The following is a 17,564-nucleotide window of genomic DNA, read 5'->3' on the forward strand; positions in this document are numbered from 1 at the left end:
AAATCTACTCAGGCATTCATGAAGAGGAACAATTACAATGTTCTGGAATGGCCATCCCAGTCCCCAGACCTGAATATCATTGAACATCTGTGGGATGATTTGATGCGTGCTGTCCATGCTCGGCGACCATCAAACTTAACTGAACTGGAATTGTTTTGTAAACAGGAATGGTCAAATATACCTTCATCCAGGAACTCATTAAAAGCTACAGGAAGCAACTAGAGGCTCTTATTTTTACAAAAGGAGGATCTACAAAATATTAATGTTACTTTTATGTTGAGGTGCTCATACTATTGCACCGGTCAAATTTTGTTTAAATGCGGATTGCACATTTTCTGTTAGTACAATAAACCTCATTTCAATCCAGAAATATTACTGAGTCCATCAGTTATTAGATATATGAAACTGAAATAGCTGTTGCAAAAAGCCAAATTGTTATAAAGAAAAAAGGTTAACATTAATAGGGGTGCCCAAACTTTTTCATATGACTGTACAGGACCATTCTTGAAGAAAGCCTGTTGGAGTCTGCAAAAGACCTGAGACTGGGATGGAGATTTGTCTTCCAACAAGACAATGATCCCAAACATAAAGCAAAATCTACAATGGAATGGTTCACAAATAAACGTATGCAGGTGTTAGAATGGCCAAGTCAAAGTCCAGACCTAAATCCAATCGAGAATCTGTGGAAAGAGCTGAAAACTGCTGTTCACAAACGCTCTCCATCCAACCTCACTCAGCTCGAGCTATTTTCAAAGGAAGAATGGTCAAAAATTTCAGTCTCTCGATGTGCAAAACTGATAGACACATACCCCAAGCGACTTGCAGCTGTAATCACAGCAAATGGTGGCAGTACAAAGTATTAACTTAAAGGGGACGAATAATATTGCACGCCCCCCTTTTCAGTTATTTATTTTTAAAAAAGTTTAAAATAAGCAATACATTTCGTTCAACTTCACAATTGTGTCCCACTTGTTGTTGATTCTTCACTATAAAGTTAAAATTTTTATCTTTATGTTTAAAGCCTGAAATGTGGGAAAAGGTTGAAAAATTCAAGGGAGCCCAATATTTTTGCAAGGCACTGTATAAGGCCTCTGCCACACTCACGTGAAAATCATGCACGTGCCGCGAGACACGTATTTTCCCTGCGTGTTGCGTTAGGTAAGTACGTGTCTCCGGTACATGCGGGCCACGTGTGTTCTCAGTGTGCTATCCGCGATAACACACGGAGAACCGGTAATTTGCATACTCACGTGGTCCTTGCTGCTGTCCGTGGTGCTGATCTTCGGTCTTCAGCCCTGCCGACTCCCTGCTGCTGCCGGCCACAGTGAAGTGAATATTAAATGAGCATAATGAGCGGCAGTCGGCAGCAAGTGACAGCAACGGCAGAGACAGGAGGGCAGGAGAAGGTGAGTAAAAGTTAGTTTTCTTTTTCTCTGACACGTGCGTTTTCTCCGGCGCGTGTCACAAAGGGACTGCATCCACACTACATCCGTGTTGTACGGGTGCGGTCCGTGTGACACCCGTGCTGCTGGAGAATTTGTGGACATGTCAGCGTGCGAAATACACGGACACACGTTCCGTTCCAAAATACTTACGTGTGTCCAAACAATTCTGAAATCATATGTCCATGTGTGTACGTGTCTCCGGTACGTGAAAAAACTGCCAAACACGTACCGGAGGCACGTGAGTGTGGCAGAGGCCTAAGGTACATCTAGATACACATATAAAACCAATATTTAGTGGTATGCATTACAAACAATCAAGACAAACAAAATATATCATATAAATACCGTGCATTAATTGATATTACCTGCCCTCTCCATAAATGCAACTAATCCTCTACACCATGCCTAAAAATGGAGGTTAGTACACACAGGTTTTGGTGCCCCCGTTCCACGGCGACTGTCCCTTCAAAAAGCCTGGTCTGATCCTATAATAAATATATTGATAAAACAGTCAGCCAGGCAAGAAGGGGTTACTTTGCTGGAGAAGGTATCTCCTTAAGCCTCTGCCTCAACGCATTTCCCCTTTTGTTAGGTTCATCAGGAGGCCGATAAACAGGTGAAACAGATCCAGCAGCCACTCTCTATGCTGTCCGCATGTTCATAATCACGGTATCTAGATTTATTTATGTGCACAGTTTATATTTATGTTCAATCTTTTTTTTTATTGAGAAACAAGATATTAGAAATTATACAGAAATAAAAAGATCTGTTAATTTTTATAAACAAACTATTAGTCATACAAGAACTTCAGTCAAAAGCCAATGAACGTTGAAACACAAAAAAGTGATTGTCTCCCTACCAAAATAGAAGTCCGGTACTTAGACCAATATGTTAGTATAGAACTGAGAAAAAGGAGGAAACCCTGAAAGGGAATCCCATCCAAAAAGAGAAAAAGAAAAAAAGGAGAAAAAGAAGAGTGGAAAGAAAAAGGAAGGGCGGGGGAAGGAAGGGAAAAAGAGCTGGTTCTTAAAATGGCTATCACAAACCCATTAGCACCAATCCAGAATCATCACGAAAGGGCACAAGAATCAATCAAAACAATCTGTGAAAATCTGAGGAATCCGAGGAATCCTGAAACAGACTCCATGCCCTAAACTTATCTGAGGCACCATAACTATTAGAAGAGAGTTCCTCCATTCTGGAAATATTAACCATCTCATTATACCAATCCATGACTTAGGGGTCTGAGATGTTTTCTATAATCGGGAAATCACTGTTCAAGCAACCGTTAGGAAAAAACGAATTGTGTCTTTCTTTTGAAACCCTGTGGACGAGGGTAGAATAAAGATAGAAGCTATCTAAGGAATCCCCACAATCTTATTTCCAGTAATCAGTGATAATTTGAGAATATTTATTCCCAGAAGGGTTTGATCTTTCCACCAAATATGGAGCATAGAGCCCTTCTTAGTATAACACTACTAACATATATCAGACACTGTTGGAAAAATTGCATGTAATTTAGAAGGGTTTGATAAAACCTCGTAAGAATCTTGTAGTTCTTTTCCTGGCCTGAGCAAGCAATAGATAACTTGCAAGTGAAAAGGAAGCTCTTTTCCCAGTCCAATGGGGTCAAAACCACTCCTAATTCACCCTCCCAAGCCTATTGAACGCACAGTTAACCCAAGTTACACTCTGTGATCAGCCTATTTTATATCAACAATATCAAATGACCAGGCGGTAAAACTTGTAAAAGCAAGTTTTCTAAAAAAAAGAAGGGATAGACAGAGATAAACTATCAATTTTATGTGACGATAAAAATGAGCATAACTGTAAATATTCAAACAACAGAAGTCTTCTGGATGGGGACCGCACCTGCAAAGAAGCAAATGAAAGTAATTTACTATCTTTAAGCATCTGAAAAAAACAGGTGTACTCCACTGCCCTCCACCTGAGACACAACCTACCCAGGTATCCAGGATAAAAAGAGGTTATAAAAAGTTGGTGTGAGGGGACTAATTGATCTATCAGGTAATATTCTTCCGCTAGGTGAATACCAGATTTTAAGTGTTTCTTTGGTTAGAAATGTTAACTCATCTGTCAAAAAATTATTTACTGAAGAAAGGCAAGAGTGGTGTTTGAGTGGAATAGGCAACCCTTCCTTTTCCAACCCAACCCATGTTTTGTAACCAGATGAAAATGCCAAACAATCAATTAATCTAAATCAATCAATTTAATTAGAATAGCAACATGAAAATAACTTGAAATTAGAGAGACCTACTCTTCCCGAAAAGTTAGGGTGGGTTAGAATTTGCATGCCTTTCCTAGGCCTAGTCATATCCCAATTAAGCCTAACCAGGGCTGAGCCCAGTTTGCCAAAAAAGCTGGGAGGTGGGGAGATGGGGACAGTTTGAAAAATATACAGGATGCATGGTAAAACTTTGTGAGATCCTTAGAGGTATGATTTAAAAGTGCCTGATAATTGAGCTCAAAAAGTTTACATTGCCCCTTATAGGGAAACTTACACATGACATATAGAACATGTATAAAGTGAAATATTTTTGGGTTTCTGTTTTTGAATAATTCACATTAAAATTACTTAGAAAGTCAAATTGTCAAACTCCTTAATAAAAGCTGGAAAAGAAATTCAAGGCTGAGAGACAAAAAGGAGATTATCTGCATACAGAGCAGTTTTATAAGACTAAGAACCTATTTTATTCACATGTATATTAATATTATTACTAATGTTGGACAAATGTTCCATCACTACTACATACAGAATGGCAGAAAGTGGAAATCCCTGTCTGGTCCCACTTCTAATTCCAAAAGATGAAGACAACATGCTGTCAACTTGACCGAGCTGTAGGGCCATTATATAAAGTAAGAAACATCTGTACGATGTGAGGGCCAACTTCTATCTGATGTAATGCTTCCTCCATAAAACCCCAATGGACTCTATCAAAAGCTTTTTCCGCTTCCACAGACAATAGGCCTAGGGGTGTGGAGAGAGATTTAGCTTTTGAAATGATAAGCAGTCTTAATATTGTTGTCCTTTGCCTTTTTCTCTTTGACAAATCTCACCTGAGGGAACGCAACAGGGGAGCGATTGCATCCACCAATAGTTTTGAGAATAATTTAATGAATGCTGATGTGTGCTTTCAAAGATTGGGGGGGAGGAGTATGTGTGTATTCTTGTCTAGAATTAAAGGGAACCTGTTACCAGAATTGGCGACTATAAGCTGTGATCACCACCAGTTGGCTATTATATACAGCTGTGTAGAATATAAAAATCACTTTATTATATTTGTGTCGCCCATCTGCAGCGGTTGCCCCAGGGACACAACTCCACCTTAGGGGACGCCACAGGGTCTTCACTTTGGTATTTCTGGCAACAGGTATGGGAGTTTTGTATATGTATAGGAGTTGTGACGCTACTCACGGTTTGCGGTCAGGGTTATGGGTGACCGCCACTGCAGGTTTAACGAGCGTCTGGGGCTGATGGAGTCTGCAGTCGGATGGTGTGGCCTCCCGTGAGTGAGGCTGGCCCCAGGAGCTCGGGTGTGTAGAACAACAGGTCCCAGAATAACTCAGTCTGAGTCCGGAAAGTCTTTCAACTTGTTTTTACTCACTTTTGGATGTTTTGTGAGGTACCCGGGCGATGCTGAGATTTAACCAGGAGAAACCAGGTATCCTTTAGGCCAGTTTAAGGGTAACCGTTAACTCGCCTTCCTAGCACTTGTTTCGGATAACCCCTGACTTGAAGTACTGTGGGATTCATCCAGGGAAGTCGCTACTGCCTTTTCTCCCCTTTTTGGCCTGTTTGCCGGCAGCGTGGACTAAGGAAGATGGCTCCAGGCTCAATCCTCCTTATGGGCCCCTTCGTTGCTGCTGAGGCTCGGACTCTAGTTGGTTGGTGAGGGACTTGTAGTTCCCCTCACTGACAGGTTTAGCAAATCAAATAAATGGACGTCTACTCTAGGGACCTGTTCCCCGTGCGTGCCTAGTCACCAGGAGTCCCCGTACTCGACCGACTGACTCCCTCAGCGTCTTTCTAACTGACTTGCTGGTGATTGTTCTCCGCTGCTAACGGCTACTTCACGTGCAGGGTCTAGCATGACCGTGTCTGCGTCTCCTAGCAACCACGCTCCCTTCTACCAGACTGGCTCTCCTCCTACTTTCCTGACAGCCGCTGCAACCTTAGCTTCCAGCCTCTCTGCTCCACCCCTTGATGAGATGTGGAGGCAAGCCCCCTCTCGGGTCTGCCCAAGGGTCCCCTCTCAGATGTGGGAGACCTGTGTCTGTGCGTACACACCCTATTCCAGCCTTTAGGATTACCTGGAAGTACTGCCCCAGCATGGGTGCAGTACTCAGTGGTGCCTGACCAGGTCAGGGGCGCCACATTCTCCCTTGGTTATCAACAGCACGTCCTCGGGCTGCAAAGACAAGAAAAGAATAAATACAAACTTAATACAAAAGGGGAGTCATTTACATTTAAACATACCAGGTAACATTCCACCACCACCCACCAGCCACGAGTCCTGGTCCCACCCAGAAACTTCCAGGAGGCAGGTCACCGGTCCCTTTGGTGACCAAGTCTGGGCCATCTGTATCCAAGACCTTTCCTCCAATCTTCCTCTCCTGAGGATGGCGGTGTAAGGTAGGCCCCATAAACAGGCATACCAGCTTCCGTGTGTTGGAGAGCAGGCCCCATAAACAGGCGTGCTCCATTGGTGTTGGAGAGCAGGCCCCATAAACAGGCATGCTCCCTGGTGGTGCAGAGTCATGCCCCATAAACAGGCACACTTTGGGGTTGGTACCACTGAGGTAACTTTTTACAATGCGAGAGTTTGTGGCTATAGCCAGTTCATAGCCTGTGGTCCATTTTTTTTTAAAGTGCATGTAACCAGGTGCTAAATAACTAAATACTCAAACAGTTTGCGCAAAAGTCCTTGCGGGCACAATTCTTGAACGTTACTTTAAACTTTAAAACATTTTAAACATTACTTTTCTATAAAGACATTTTAGACTTGCATTACCATCACCTGGTCATCAGCAGGCAACCAGGTAACATACATGCTGGGGCTATATGCAACCTGTTCTTCCTCCCTGGCAGGGGGTGCTGCAACCTCCTCCGATCGATGGAGGAACAACAGTGCGATCTCCTGGCCTCCCTCTCTCTCAGAGGGTGCTGCGACCGCCTCCAGTTGGCTGAGGAACAGCAGTGATGGTTGCTGAACCTCTTCTCCCTCCCTGGTGGAGGGTGCTGCGACCTCTTCCAGTCTTTGGGGAAACAACAGCGTGACCTCATGGCCTCCCTTTCTCTCAAAGGGTGCTGCGACTTTCTCCGGTCGGGCAAGGAGCAGCTCTGGGGAAGAGCTTTCATCAGCCAGGCAGGACGGTGAATCCCTCTCCAGCGGAGAGGGTGCTGTGACCGCTTCAGGTCGGGATGGCAACTTGGGGATCAGTTACCTCTCCACCAGGTGTGCTGGGAACCGAGCACCCAGTTCTCTCTTTAGCCGAGCCAGTTCTTTGTCCGCTTCAGGTCGGAGCGCAGGTGCTGGTTCCCCAGTCAGCCACTGGGGTGATGTGACCGCTTCTGGACTGGGAGCAAGAACTGTATGCCCAGTCAGCGACTGAGGCACTGTGACCATCTCTGGTCGGGCAACTGGGACAGGAGGCGTTGCGGCCTGGTCTGGTCTGACTGCGGGCATTGCATCAGGTGTTGCATCGGGTGTCACACGGGACATCGCACCGGACGTCGCTTCGGGTATCACACCGGACATCACACCAGACATCGCATCGGGCATCGCACCGGATATCGCACCGGACATCGCATTGGGCATCGCACCGGGCATCGCACTGGACATCACATCAGGCATCGCATCAGGCATCGCACCGGCGTCTGATGACAATGCCGGAGGGGTCAGCATACCAGGGGGAACAGGGGCGGTTTTGCACTCACTCAGATTCATGCTGGAGACATCCTGTAGCAGGGTCGCTATTGCTGACGACGACTCCAGTTGAGCGTGGGCGGTGCCTCCAGGTGAACCTCGCTGCACCGACAACCGCAGGTTTCTAACTGCCGTTATCATCTTCTTTTTCCAAGCGGCTATCTCTCGCCTGCTCTGCTCTTCCATACCGTCGGCAATTCTTCCGACTTCTGCCTCCTGCTCCTCTGCAGTCTTGGGCCTGCTCCAACCCTGCTCTCCCTGGTCACCTCCTGCAGATGCCATCTTATCTCTGTCATTGCTCATCTGGTTCTGGTCACACTTTAGTCTTAGGTTCGTTTTTGGCTGTCCTCCTCCCACAGGACTGGGACGTCCCCGCAGTCCGGGGACATATCCGCCCCCATCTTCTCCTTTCACTATGTCAGAGCGCTCTTCCCATGCTGGGTCAGCCACTCCTCTTCGTGGGCCGTTACCTTTTTTTCTGCGCGGGCTGCAGCTTTTAAAATCGCGCGCTTTTAACGATGACAAAATGGCCGTGGTTCAAATTTTTTGAACGGACCGCTGAGGCGCACTGTCACCTGTCTAAACAGTTCTAGTGCTTGATCCTGTTCGTGACGCTAGATGTGTCGCCCACCTGCAGCGGTCGCCCCAGGGACACCCCTCCACCTTAGGGAATGCCACAGGGTCTTCACTTTGGTATTTCTGGCAACAGGTATGTGGGTTTTGTATATGTATAGGAGTCATAACGCCATTCACGGTTTGTGGTCAAGGTTATGGGTGACCGCCACTGCAGGTTTAAAGAGCGTCTGGGGCTGATGGAGTCTGCAGTCGGATGGTGTGGCCTCCCGTGAATGAGGCTGGCCCCAGGGGCTCGGGTGTATAGAACAACAGGTCCCAGAATAACTCAGTCTCAGTCTGGAAAGTCTTTGAACTTGTATTTACTCACTTTTGGATGTTTTGTGAGGTACCTGGGTGATGCTGAGATTAAACCAGGATAAACCAGGTATCCTTTAGGCCGGTTTAAGGGTAACCGTTAACTCGCCTTCCTAGCACTTCTTGTTTCAGATAACCCCTGACTTGAAGTACCGTGGGATTCATCCAGGGAAGTCGCTACTGCCTTTTTTCCCCTTTTTGGCCTGTTTGCCAGCAGCGTGCACCAAGGAAGATGGCTCCAGGCTCGATCCTCCTTATGGGCCCCCTCATTGCTGCTGAGGCTCGGACTCTAGTTGGTTGGTGAGGGACTTGTAGTTCCCCTCACCAGCAGGTTTAGCAGATCAAAAAAATGGACGTCTACTCTAGGGACCTGTTCCCCTTGCGTGCCTAGTCACCAGAATCCCCGTACTCGACCGACTGACTCCCTCACTATCTTTCTGACTGACTTTCTGGTGCCCGTTCTCTCCCACTAACGGCTACTTCACGTGCAGCATCTGACTAGCGTGACCGTGTCTACGTCTCCTAGCAACCACGCTCCCTCCTGCCAGACTGGCTCTCCTCCTACTTTCCTGACAGCCGCTGCAACCTTAGCTTCCAGCTTCTCCGCTCCACCCCTTGATGAGATGTGGAGGCAAGCCCCCTCTTGGGTCTGCCCAAGGGTCCCCTCTCAGATGTGAGAGACCTGGTTGCTATGTGTCTGTGCATACACACCCTATTCTAGTCTTTAGGATTACCTGGAAGTACTGCCCCAGCATGGGTTCAGTACTCAGTGGTGCCTGACCAGGTCAGGGGCGCCACATATTCACCTGAGAGGCATTGCGGTGCAGACTGGTCAGATGGGTGTCTCTTTCTCCAGTATTGGCGCCTCCTCTTTCGGTAATCTTTGTCCTCCTTCTTCTGAAGCCTGGGTGTATGACGTGTCCTACGCCATCCACACAAGCCGATACTGTAATCTTTGTCCTCCTTCTTCTGAAGCCTGGGTGCATGACGTGTCCTATGCCATCCACAGGCAGGCGCACTTTGATCTGCCCTAAGTAGGGCAGATCAAAGTATTGTAGTGCGCCTGCGCGAGACCTCAATGCCTGCTCGTGTGCTTGACGTAGGACGCGTCATGCACCCAGGCTTTAGAAGAAGGAAGACAAAGATGGCCTAAAGAGGAGGCGCTGGTACCGGAGAACGGAGACACCAATTCGACCAGACCACCACAACACCTCTTAGGTGAGCATTATAAAGGGATTTTTACATTCTACACAGCAGCCTGGTCTCCTATATACTGCATGTTAGAATGCTGTATATAAGAGCCCACTGGTGGTGGCCACAGCTTATAGTCACCAAATCTGGTGTCAGGTTCCCTTTAAAGGTCATTTACCAGAAGAAGTACCGTAAATTGAATTATGGAATTTATTTCATCCTCTGAAATATTGTCCTCTATGTCCACTCTCGTATCAATATCGTCCTTTGACTTTTTATCCTGGATACTTGGGAAATGTCCTCCAAAGCATCAGAGACAAGACTATCCAGGGAAGGTAAAGAAGTTTCATGAACATATTTTTTATTCAGTGTGGATAAGTCAAAAAGGGAAAGATCTGAATATTGACCTTATTGAAATGAGGTTTATTGTACTAACAGAAAATGTGCAATCTGCATTTAAACTAAATTTGACAGGTGCAAAAGTATGGGCACCCTTATCAATTTCTTGTTTTGAACACTCCTAACTACTTTTTACTCACTTACTGAAGCACTAAATTGGTTTTGTAACCTCATTGAGCTTTTAACATCATAGGCAGGTGTATCCAATAATGAGAAAAGGTATTTAAGGTGGCCACTTGCAAGTAGTTCTCCTATTTGAATCTCCTATGAAGAGTGGCATCATGGGCTCCTCAAAACAACTCTCAAATGATCTGAAAACAAATATTATTCAACATAGTTGTTCAGGGGAAGGATACAAAAAGTTGTCTCAGAGAATTAAACTGTCATTTTCCACTGTGAGGAACATAATAAGGAAATGGAAGAAGACAGGTACAGTTATTGTTAAGCCCAGAAGTGGCAGGCCAAGAAAAATATCAGAAAGGTAGAGAAGAAGAATGGTGAGAACAATCAAGGACAATCAACAGACCACCTCCAAAGACCTACAGCTTCATCTTGCTGCAGATGGTGTCAATGTGCATCGGTCAACAATGCAGCGCTCGTTGCACAAGGAGAAGCTGTATGGGAGAGTGATGCGAAAGAAGCCGTTTCTGCAAGCACGCCACAAACAGAGTCGACTGAGCTATGCAAAAGCACATTTGGACAAGTCAGTTACATTTTGAATGAAGGTCCTGTGGACTGATGAAACAAAGATTGAGTTGTTTGGTCATACAAAAAGCCATTATGCATGGAGGCAAAAAAACACGGCATTCCAAGAAAAGCAATTGCTACCCACAGTAAAATTTGGTGGAGGTTCCATCATGCTTTGGGGCTGTGTGGCCAATGCCGGCACTGGGAATCTTGTTAATGTTGAGGGTCGCATGGATTCAACTCAGTATCAGCAGATTCTTGACAATAATGTGCAAGAATCAGTGATGAAGTTGAAGTTACGCAGGGGATGGATATTTCAGCAAGACAATGATCCAAAACATCGCTCCAAATCTACTCAGGCATTCATGCAGAGGAACAATTACAATGTTCTGGAATGGCCATCCCAGTCCCCAGACCTGAATATCATTGAAAATCTGTGGGATGATTTGAAGCGTGCTGTCCATGCTTGGCGACCATCAAACTTAACTGAACTGGAATTGTTTTATAAACAGGAATGGTCAAATATACCTTCATCCAGGATCCAGGAACTCATTAAAAGCTACAGGAAGCGACTAGAGGCTGTTATTTTTGCAAAAGGAGGATCTACAAAATATTAATGTCACTTTTATGTTGAGGTGCCCATACTTATGCACCTGTCAAATTTGGTTTAAATGCGGATTGCACATTTTCTGTTAGTACAATAAACCTCATTTCAATCGAGAAATATTACTCAGTCCATCAGTTATTAGATATATGAAACTGAAATAGCTGTTGCAAAAACCCTAATTGTTATAAAGAAAAAAGGTTAACATTAATAGGGGTGCCCAAACTTTTTCATATGACTGTATATAGTATCTCATAGTAAGCGCAAAATATATAAATCATTTTTTCTAGATTATGAGTATCCCCACAATCATGTATTTTGATGCATGGGATAAATGACACAGAAGAACGAGGGTGAAGCAATCTTGACATATGTCTGAGATATTTCTGATCTACAAAAACTACTATTTTTCATAAATCTGCAAGAGTGGTTGTAGAAAGTTCTTTATGAGAGATTTATAACTTTTGAATTTGATAGAGCAATTCATCAACCTCTAGCGCTTTCCCTCTTGGCTTGATCCATGTTTGATCAGAATACCTCTCATAACATATTATAGAGTCTCTACCTGTAAGATAATTTAAGTTTAGTCATAGGTATATATCTTAATAAAGGAATCAATAGACTACTTCAAATCCGTTGTGCAGAGATTATCCTTTAGAAGGTTGTCATTCAGTATCTATGTCCAAGAAATATCAGCCCCCAGTTATCTGCTGTACCCTGGCTGGTTTTAAAAAAAATGGGGGGACCCCACATCTTTTAAAAAAAATAAAATAAAAAATAAAACTAATAATAAATCAAATAATTAAAAAAAAAAAGCATGAGATCCCCTCTATTTTTCATATCCAGCCAAGGTACAGCAGATAGTTGAGGGTTGGAGCCTGCAGCTGCTTCTGTTCCTGTCCTGGATATGAAAAACAGGGGGAACCCCATGTCATTTATTTACCCAAAAAAAATTTAAAAAACAGATGGCCAATCTAGCTATCCCTCTAACAAGCTATTCAGTTATTTCTTTCTATCTATTCTATATGTTCTTTCTTTCTATCTATCTATTCTTTCTATTTTTTCTATCTATCCATCTATTATAGCTATCTATCAATTATCCTATCCTATCATATTTTGTTTCTCCTTTAAAAAAACGCAGCAAAATCAGGGCAAAACAAGACAAAAACGCACCATCATTACAGGCGGTGTTTTTTTTACACTTTTTTTTACACTTCTCTGTGACAAGTTTGGGTGCAGTTAAAACTTCAGTCTGTGCATATAGCCTAAGGCCATGTAATCTTCATACTGCTTCCATTTTTGGATGTTGGATGGAACAGTGCTCTGTGAGATGGTCAGAGCTTGGGTTATTTATTTATTTTTTATAACTTAGACCTGCTTTACACTTCTCCACAATTTTATTCTTAAACTGTCTGGTGTGTTCCTTGGTTTTCGTGATGGTGTTTATCAATAGTCTTGTGAGATGGCACAACTGTTTAATAAATATCACACATGCTATCTACATTTCAATGTTATAACACATTGATGCACAAATGAGTTTTTTTTAAAGGGAGTTTGTCAGCAGGGTTTCACCTCAAAATGATTTATATTGTGCAAGTAGCTCTTTCAAAGACAAGTCCAGGAATAACTTTATATAGCCAGTCCGTTCCTTTATTACAGAGACATCGCCATTTGAAATGATATGCAAATTAGGCTGAAGAGGTATTTGTAGAGCAAAAGCCTCCATTACTCCAGTTTTATTTCCCACTAAGTGCCGCCTCCTTCTGCTTGATTGACATGCTCTATGGTGTGTGACGTCAGGCAAATATACGTCAGTCAAGTGGGAGGAAGCAGTGCTGGTCAGAATATAGAGCTGCCGTTACAGAGACTTAGGATCCATCATAAAACTTCAGCTTCATTTGCATATCAATTCTAATGTTGACATCACAGTAATGGAGGAATGGTCTTTTCATGTTAAGGTATTGCAGGACTTGTCTTTGAAAGAGCTGCACATATAAATAGTTTGGGGTGTCAAATACTGCTGATATATTCCCTTTAAATGGGGTCAAATGAAGGCAAAGCCATGGAAATAGAAATTAAAATTCCCCTCAAAATTCAAAAGTTAGCATAGCAAAAAAAGGGCAACAGTATTTACTTGCCCAGGTCACTGAAACTAAAGCCCCCGTCACATTTAATGACTTACCAGCGATCCCGAAAATGATGCGACCTGATAAGGATCGCTGGTAAGTCGCTGGGAGGTCGCTGGTGAGATGTCACACAGTCAGACCTTACCAACGATGCAGTAACGATGAGCGACCTGTATAACGAGCGACCTGTATAGGAGGTCATTGTTAGGTGTCAAACACAGTGATGTGTCCTGCCCAGCAGGACATCACCTTTGAAGAAAATGGTCCGGACCCTTCGGCAACGACTAGCGATCTCAGAGCAGGGGCCTGATCGCTGGTAGGTGTCACACATAACGAGATCGCTGGCAAGATCGTTACTGCGTCACAGAAACGGTGACGCAGGAACAATCTCGTTAGCAATCTCGTTGTGTATGACGGGACCTTAAGGAATTAACAAAATGCAGCAGCCCATCTTGATAAATCCAGAAGCTCCCAACACTCTATAGGTGCACCACACCAGACAGACAACCTAGTTTACAAGGTCAACATAGATGGGCTTGGCTGCATCGCGCACAAAAATTAATTTAACACGCAAAAAGACGTATTATAAGTATATGAGATACTGGTCAATATTTTTGCAAAAATACCCAAGCCTGCAACCCACGTCAAGTGTCCTAATTGTCTTACCAGTCCCTATACTAAAACAAAAGCAAAGCCACAGAAAAAGAAATTAAAATCCCCCCAATTCAAAAAGATAGCATACCAAACTGTTGACGTGGATAACGAGCTTGCATATTTTTGAAAAAATATTGACCATTACCTCATATATTTATTGCATACAGTATATCTTTTTGTATACATTTATTTTTATGCAGAATGCAGGGAAGTCCATCTATCTTGTCCTTGTAAGCTAGGTTGTCTGTCTTGGTGGGATTCACTTATATAGTGCTGGGCAACCTGCATAATCTAATAGTATGGGTGCACTAATAGGCTGTAAGCCAGACACTGAACACTACATGTGTGATAACTAATAGGCTGTAAGCCAGACACTGAACACTACATGTGTGATAACTAATAGGCTGTAAGCCAGACACTGTGCACTACATGTGTGAGACCTGTGTCCTACGCAAGCCTCATCCGTGTGAAGTTTTTAAGGGCTTGTGCGCATGAGTGTATAAATCAGACGTGTGCTATAATAATTTTTATAATAATATATAATTGTTACTAGTTTGTATTTTGTTGTTTATGTATATGATATGTATATGAGCCTCCTGAATTGTAAAGCGCTGCGGAATATGTTGGCGCTATAGAAATAAAGATTATTATTATTTTTTTAACTAGCCGAATTTGTCTGTAAAAAACATTGCAATATGCTATGATTTAAGTCTGAAATTGGATGAGACTCACCCATTCAAGTTCATAGGTAGGAGAAAAAAATCAGACACCACTGTGGCATCCCATTTTAACAGATACATTACAATTCTGGAAACTGGAAATGGTCCTATAAATGATTAATAACTGTTTCAGTAAAAAACCTATTGCACATAGAAGACATGTCATACTACTTTTCTGGATATGTGATTCCAGCCAAGAGGCGAATCTAAAATTTTCCGGCTCCCCGGAGAAAAATTCTCCCCACATGTGGATTTAGTAGTCGTCATGTGACCGCTCATTCATATGCGATATACACACTTACAGTCACGTGCCGACGAGCTGCTCTTCATAATTCTCTCAATGTTCAGTGGAAAACTACAACTCCTGCTTCATAGAGAGAAGCAAGAAGAACAGCTAGACGTCAAATGAAGGTAAGAATAAAAATCCGATATGAGTGAAGTGGCCGCGTGATGACAGCAGAAACCAGCAAGCAGAGCTGAATCCTTACAATGAGTATATTACACGCTGTTAGAATTAGGTATGCTACAGTTTCATTTTATAATTAAAGGACTTGTGTAGCTTTGTGATGAAAGTCTGCAATCACTCTAGATGACTGAAGACTTCTGAATTTTCCCAGTGCACACTGCACACTTTTCGGATTCTCCCATGCTGGTCGGCAAGAGTCGACGGTCATGTTGGCACAAGAATGTGATTTGCATATTTCCAGTCAGATTCTGACTAGACATTTCTAGCCTTATTGAAACCACTTGTATTACGCGACACCTGGCATGTCTAGTTAGCATGTAACTGCATGTATGTAAGTCATGACCTCCCTCTCAATGCCAGAACAAGCAAATCTTGACAACATGCGGTGCGCACACTGTGGGAATTCAGAAGTCTGCAGTTACATAGAGTGACTGCAGACTTTCAGCAAAAACTTAAGACAACCCCTTTAATGCTCATAACATAAACAAAAGCATAGTAATAGTAACCCTTAATTTGTCAGACGGCACAATACTTTATTAACAGCCATGTATAATGTAATCTTACAAGTTATGGATTGTTATATGTTTACAGGATCAAAACTAATAACAGCAACACAAGAATACATAACCAGGAACATAGCACCCTCATCAGTACAGAAATATATCACAAGAACCACCATCAGTAAAAGGTACATCAATTGTAATGTCAGGTCAGACCCATATACATTTGTAAGTAACACATGAAACTACAACTTCCAGCCTTGTCATCAACAATGGTAAAGAGATACTGGGAGTTGTCATCAGTCATCATCAGATTGTGTACCATACATGAGCTACAGTACTGATGAGAATAAGTCAGTATCACAAATAAATATTTACATAAAATTAACTTATAGATGACACTATCTCTGACAGAAGTCGTTCCCTTTCTTTTTTCATCTTGTCCAGATGTCATGATGACTTTTCACATCCAAAGCTTGTCTCTACAGACTTCCATCTTCTCTAATCCTCTGCAGCACATCCCAACATGGTGCCCTTAAAAATTGCAGAATGATTATAATGTTCTTGAATAAAAAATATCTGCCCTATGCTGTGCCCATAATTAAAGTAAATAATTGCCCCATACTGAGTTTCTTGCACCAAATATGATCCAAACGTTGTCCATTTATGGTATTTGCCCTCCACACTGCCCTTTCCTTTCCAAACTGAGCCCCTTTCTCAAACTGCCTCTACACTGTCCAGTCTTGTACTGTGGTCCCTGATCACACTTCCCCCCCAACACACACTATCCAGTTTCTATTCTAGCTTTACTGAAATTTGTCTCCCCCACAGTCTCCTTACACTGTTCCCCTCAAAAGGCTTTTCACACTTTTCACCTCCTCCCTCATACTGTCTCCTCTCACATCAACCCGCTAATCGTATTGTCTCCTCACATATTTATCCCCTCTCCACCATACTGTCTCATTATACATACCTCCGCCCCTATACTGTGTCCACAACCATTCCATCCACCTCTCTCCCTATACTCTTTCCTCATACATGCACCACCTTGCTCTTCATACTATGTCTACATTCCTCCCTCCCTTGTTTGCTCTACATCCTGTGTTCTCGAATTTCTCCCTCTGCCCTCCCCCCCATACTGTGTCAGTACCCATCCTATCCCCCTCACTCCCCATACTGTGTACACATACAGTCATATGAGAAAGTTTGGGCACCCCTATTAATGTTAACCTTTTTTCTTTATAACAATTTGGGTTTTTGCAACAGCTATTTCAGTTTCATATATCTAATAACTGATGGACTCAGTAATATTTCTGGATTGAAATGAGGTTTATTGTACTAACAGAAAATGTGCAATCCGCATTTAAACAAAATTTGACCGGTGCCAAACAATGGGCACCTCAACATGAAAGTGACATTAATATTTTGTAGATCCTCCTTTTGCAAAAATAACAGCCTCTAGTCGTTTCCTGTAGCTCTTAATGAGTTCCTGGATCCTGGATGAAGGTATATTTCACCATTCCTGTTTACAAAACACTTCCAGTTCAGTTAAGTTTGATGGTCACCGAGCATGGAAAGCCACTTCAAATCATCCCACAGATGTTCAATTATATTCCGGTCTGGGGACTGGGATGGCCATTCCAGAACATTGCAATTGTTCCTCTGCATGAATGCCTGGGTAGATTTGGAGCGGTGCTTTGGATCATTGTCTTGCTGAAATATCCATCCCCTGCGTAACTTCAACTTCATCGCTGATGATTCTTGCACATTATTGTCAAGAATCTGCTGATACTAAGTTGAATCCATGCGATCCTCAACTTTAACAAGATTCCCAGTGCCAGCATTGGCCACACAGCCCCAAAGCATGATGGAACCTGTTACACGTCGTGGCTCTC

The sequence above is a fragment of the Anomaloglossus baeobatrachus genome, chromosome 4 (assembly GCF_048569485.1).
Source record: "Anomaloglossus baeobatrachus isolate aAnoBae1 chromosome 4, aAnoBae1.hap1, whole genome shotgun sequence".
Classification (NCBI taxonomy): Eukaryota; Metazoa; Chordata; class Amphibia; order Anura; family Aromobatidae; genus Anomaloglossus; species Anomaloglossus baeobatrachus.